Here is a 6,000-nt window from a genome sequence, read left to right on the forward strand (position 1 = left end):
CGAGTTAGCAGCAGCCCCGAGACTCAGAAGGGCACAGGAATCCTTGCTGTATGTTGAGGCGGCACCTCAGGGGATGGGTTCCTCTTAGCTAGCCATCGATCTCTGCCCGGCCTTTTGCTCAGTGGCCCTTTGGACCAGTGCTACTCAGATTGAGATCCCTGGGTCCATGCTGGCTCACAGCCCATTGTCACCTGAAGACAGGCCCAGGAAATTCTTACTGAGAACTGAGAGTCACACTGAGAAGCCTTTATAGCAATTTGACATGGCTGCATGTAATATTTAAGCATTTCATTTCGTTTCACTTTTCCCCCTAATTCCATTTGTATTGCATCTTACAGAAAGTCTTCATCTGCGACAGACTGGAAGTTAGGAAAAAAAAGAAACAATAACAGCCTGGTCCTTCTTCACAGATGGCTTGGAAGCCCTGCTCCTGACCCCCTTTGCCTGGCTGCACTGGGGTGATCCCCCTACGCTGCGCAGGATCCCATGAAGTTCTCCGTTGGGGCAGCAGAGGGCGCCAGAGACACAGATAATCTGTCTTTCCCCAAGCAAGAACCATTGGTTCTGGGATTATCCTCCATTTGACACCTTCTGGATGCTGGGACACAGGAAGAAAGGGAGGCTTTTTTCTTCCTCTGGATTTGTTTCAGCTAAAAGCAAAGTTTCGAGGAGAAACACCTAGAAAGGCTGTCCACACGGAGATGGCAGGAGAGTGAAGATTGCAGCCAGGGGCTTTCTTCCTGGGGAAAGTGTAGCTCTATGACTTGGGTGTGTAGCACAGGACACGGAGTCAGGCTATCTGGGTGCAAACTCTGCCTTCTCTTGGTTGTTGAGAGGACGCGGGAAAGCCACTCAAAGTCTTGGAAAGCCCAGTTTCTTCAAGTGTAAAGGGGCCATATTAATGGTTCCTACCCCATAGGGCTCTTGGGGGATTAAAAAAGTTAACCCACATGAAGCCCTTAGCACTGAGCCTGGCCCATACAGACACCCCGCAAATGTTTTCATTAGTGTGACAGTCCCTTCGTGCCTGTTGTCTCGAAGTTCCTGTGAAGTTGGGAACCTCCCCCTTTTCACACAGGCAAATGGAGGGCAGCCAGCCCCTTTTCCACCAGTCATCCTGACCACTAGACCCTGTAACACCAAGAGATTTGGCTCAGCCCCCACCTCCTCCAGGAAGTCTGCCAAGATGGATGCGAGCCCGGGAGTCTTCCCACTGTGGCATTATTCTTCTAATTACTAATTCTTCTAATTTCTTCCTCCTCTGGATCTCCCCAGCTCCATGCCGAGTCTGCACATTTCATAGTGTATAAGGTATCTTGACACTGGAAGACACTGTGACGTGGTGGTTATGAGCCCAGCATGTGGAGCCAGGCTGCTTGATTTGGAATCCTGGTTCCGTATATTGATGGCTGTGTGACTTCGGACAACTTACTTGACTCCTCTGTGCCTCGATTTCCTTATTCCACCTCGTGCATTACCGTGATGATTGAATGAGGTAATGCAGGTGAAGGCCAGGTGCCCAAGAAACCTCAGGAGATGAGGAGGCTGAGGCTCAGGAACGGGAGGAGCTCATTATGGGGTGCTGGACCCCAGCCGTACCCCAGTAGGGAAGTAGGCACTTTGGTTATCCGTTGGCAGTTGAGGGAACCGAGATCGGTTTACACACACCTGCAGGGATGTGAAGAGCTGGGGTGGGGTTGCTGGCCTCCAGCGTGTGCAGTTTCCTCTTGCCTGCTTCACGACAGGAGGCTGGAAAACTAGAGGAAATTGGGGCCCCCAGCCTGACCTCAGCACCCAGAAACAAACATGCATATTTTCTCTCTGCTTTGCTCCAGGCCCTAGTAGGACCTTTAAGAGGATAGGGTGTTAGTGAGGGAGTGGGGCTCCCGTCTGGGGAACCCCCAGAGCTTCTAACAGGCATTCCTTGGGCAGTAAAGAGATCTTGGCAAAGAGTGTCGGAGTGAGCAGCAGGGGGCGCTGTGACACCGGTGGAGAGCCCAGGCCTCCCCTGGGGGAAGAGACTAGGGATCTGACTGCTCCAGAGCCAAGCTCTGCTTAGCTCTTGGCTCTGCAAGCCAAGCCAAGCTTAGCCGCCTGATGAAGCCGGCTAAGGGGAGCAGTCCACCCAGCCACTCCAGCAGGGACCTTCAGGAGAGCTGAGATCCCCGGGAAATATGGCCATTATGAGCCCTGACTTTGGCGTTGGCGTGCTTGGGTTTGAAAGCCTGTACAGCTCTTACGGTTCATGATCATGGGCAAGTCACTTAACCTTTACATGTCCTCATGGAAGACACTTACTGTCTCATGGGACTGTCAGGAGAATCCGTGCGATGTGCGTGTACATTTCTTAGCTCGGTACCTGGCGCTCAAGGAAGCACCAGGGAATGGCCTCTGTTACTGTTACTAAGACAACCAGATCGTGGGGTTGTCCCAAAGAGGCGAGGCGCCTGCTTGACAAGGGGTCATGTCCTGGTGCTGCTCTGGCCCCCCTGCTGTGCTCTGTGAGGGGGCTTACCTGCTGGGACATGCACCTCTCTGTGCTGATCTCCAAGCAAGCCGCTCACATCCCACGGGCCCTGCCTGTTGCTGGAGACCCACGACCCTCATTCTAGCCAACATGCTCAGTGGAGGTCAGAGAGGGGAGCAGGAGAGTGTGGTTCCTCCCCAGCTAGGGACTCACTGTGAGTGCCTTGCTATCACCGGGCCTTGATTTCCCCAGCTGCAGTATTTCCTCAATTTCCCCCGTGTAGTTCAGTATCAGCCATCCAGGAACGTGTCCCCAACCTGCGGGCATATATTTACATTTTAGCCCGGCCCTTTGCTGGAAACCCGGGCATGGCCTGAGGTAGTAAAGGGATGGGTTCCCAGCTGAGGCCCATGGAGAACACAGCTTGGGGTGACTTCCCTCTGCAAAGGGGTGACCTTGGCCTTCCTTACTGTCCAGCTTGCCCCTCTGGTGTTCCTAGCCCCATGTGGTGCCCATTCGGGGTACAGGGCCCTCATACCCTCAGCTTGGTTTGCTCTTGAAGAAAGGGCCAGAAGGATCATTGCCTCTAAGGTTTGGATGACTAGTAGAGTTGGTGCTGCCCGTTCTGGGGGACAGTTTATTGAAGCAGAGATAGAGGGTTTTTTTTTTTTTTTTTTAATAATCTGGAGAATTAAACCCTGTTTATGGAATCCCAGCAAGAGGCTTTGAAATGGGAAGGGTGAGGCTCCCCATTCAAATCCCAGCAGCCTCCATTCCCTGGCCTTGCGCAGGGAGGTAGGGCTGCTGGGGCTGCTGGGACAGCTGGTTCATGCCACATGCAACTAAAGAAAGAGAAGTACATTGGATTTCATCAAAATTAAAAACTTCAGTATTTCCAAAGGCATCATCAGGAAAGTGCAAAGGCAACTCACAGTATGGGAGAAAAATTTGCAAATCATACATCTGATAAGGGACTTGTATCAGTAATATATAAAGAACTCTTACAATTCAACAAGAGGATAAGTGACGCCGTTAAAAATGAGCAAAAGACTTGAACAGACATTTCTTGAAGGACATCTACAAATAGCCACAAAGCCCCTGGAAAGATCGTTACATCATTGATCATTGGGGAAATGTAAACAAAACCCCCAATGGCACGCTACTTCACACCTATCAGGTCGGCTGTTATCCAAAAGACTGTCAGGAACAACTGTTGGTGAGGATGTGGAGAAATTGGAACCCTCATACTTTGCTGGTGGGATTTTAAAATAGTGTAATCCCTTTAAAAAAAAAAAAAAAGGCAGGTCCTCAAAAATTTAAGTGTAGAATTACCATATGACCCAATAACAACTTGGTATGTATCCAAGATAATTGAAAATGTATGACCACACAAAAAGTTATACACAAATGTTCATAGAAGCACAATTTGTAATAGTCAAAAGTTAGCCCTCATTCAGCTTTCTATCAATGGATGAATCACCCATGAATGGTGGTCTATCCATATAATGAAATAATATTCAGCCTTTCAACGGAATGAGGTACCAATCCACGCTACAGTGTGGGTGAATCTTGAAAACACTGTTTTAAGTGAAAAAGCCAGACCCAAAAGGCCACTGTGTTCTGTGATTCCATTTGTATGGGATGTCCACAGTGGGCGGGTCCACAGAGGTGGACCTCGGATTGGTGCTTGCTAGGGCGTGGGGGAGGGGAGAAAGGGAGGAGCTACTAACTGGTACTAGGGCTTCTCTTTGGGCTGATAAAGATGTTTTGGAGTTAGTGGTGAGAGTTGCGCAACTTTGTGGATATACGAGAAACCACTTTCAAAGGGTGAATTTTATGGTATGTGAATATTTCAATGAAAAAAAAAAGCTCCTGGAAGGAACAGAGGGATCCTTGAAGCCATCCCCATGCCCTGTCCTCACCCACCCTGGTGCATTTGGCCATTGCATTCTTTCAGATCATTTTATCATGAAGGTTGGAAAGCCCCAGGGGATTAAAGTGCTGGGGGAGGGGTATTTCTGGAGGCCACAGTCTTGACAGGGGTGCTGCTGCCGGCATTGGGGAGCCTGCGAAGAGCCAGGATGCTAGATACTTTGCAGTGCCTCAACCCATCTCACAATGAAGAATTGTCTTGCATTCTACATGACTTGAGAACGTCTCTCCAGACATTGATGGAGATGATTATCTGAGCTAAAAACTAAACTCTGATTTACATAATAAACACCAAATATATTTGCAAGGCTTTGCTATACACTGTGTTTCCCAGAATACTACTACCATGCAAATGGGAAGAGCTCACAATATCTCCAGGTTAATGTCAGTAATTTATCTCGGAAAATGAGCTGTTCCGTGAAAATGCTTCTGGGAACATCTTTCTTTTCCTCTCCTTTCCTTCTGTTTATGTTCTTTCTATTATTTTTGAAGAGGGAACATTTTATTAGGACCTGTCAACCCAATCCCAACCAACATCCTAGATCTAACTGTAAAATATGGTACAATGCTTCTATATTCAAGAAACAATCACGTGAGATTGGCAAATGCTTCAAGGTCAGCTTCTTGGTCACCCCATATTTTAATATGGACAGTCACAAGCAGTTGCTTCACATAGGAATCTGGCCTCTCTTGAGGCCAGTGACAGCCAAGAGGCACCCCACTTTGTTGCTGCTTTCATGTTTTTCTTTTCTTTTTTTAAGAGATTTTTATTTACTTACGTGAGGTAGAATGAGAAAGAGAGAGAGAAAGAGCACAAGCTTGGGGAGCAACAGGCAGAGGGAGAAGCAGACTCCCTGCTGAGCAGGGATCTGGAGCAGGGCTTGATCCCAGGACTCCAAGATCATGACCTGAGCCAAAGGCAGCTGCTCAACCGACTGAGCCACCCAGGCACCCCAGCTGCTCTCAGGTTTTTCAAAACACGACTTGATTTGGACCTTCTACGACTTGTATTTGGAGTGTGTCTTGATTCTTTTCCCACACCCTGTTTTGCTAAAAAATGTTGCATTGAATTTTGGGGACATATACATACACTAGCACCCCCCACCTCCCATAAATCCCAGTCAAAAAGCAGGGTATTGAAGATACATGGTCTTAAAAGTACGATAAAGGAGTGATCTACACGGAGAACATTAACTGGGAGATGGTTTGTCAGGCAGACCTGAACTTGATTTTCTCTGGGTATTGGAGGCGGGGCGTAATCCTCTGATTGGGGCTTGAAGGGCCTTGGAGAATGTCCATCCTTCCTTAGTTCACAGGGAAGAGACAAAGAGCCCTGGGATTTGCGTAGGGTCACCTAGTCATGGCCGGTCACCTACCCATGGCCGAACTTGGGTGGGAGTGCCCAGGCAGTGGTTTTGGGCTCTACACCGGGAACTCAGGCTGCACTGGGGCAGCCCGTGAAAATACAGGTCACCAAATAGGTTTGGTGGAGTGGCCACTTAGCCTTTGAGCAAGCAATTTCCAAACAAAAAGTAAGTCATGTATCACGTTGTTCCTGCCGTTGGAAAGTAAAGGTCAACGCGTTCTTGGTAAACATGCCA

The sequence above is a fragment of the Mustela nigripes genome, chromosome 13, assembly GCF_022355385.1.
Source record: "Mustela nigripes isolate SB6536 chromosome 13, MUSNIG.SB6536, whole genome shotgun sequence".
NCBI lineage: Eukaryota > Metazoa > Chordata > Mammalia > Carnivora > Mustelidae > Mustela > Mustela nigripes.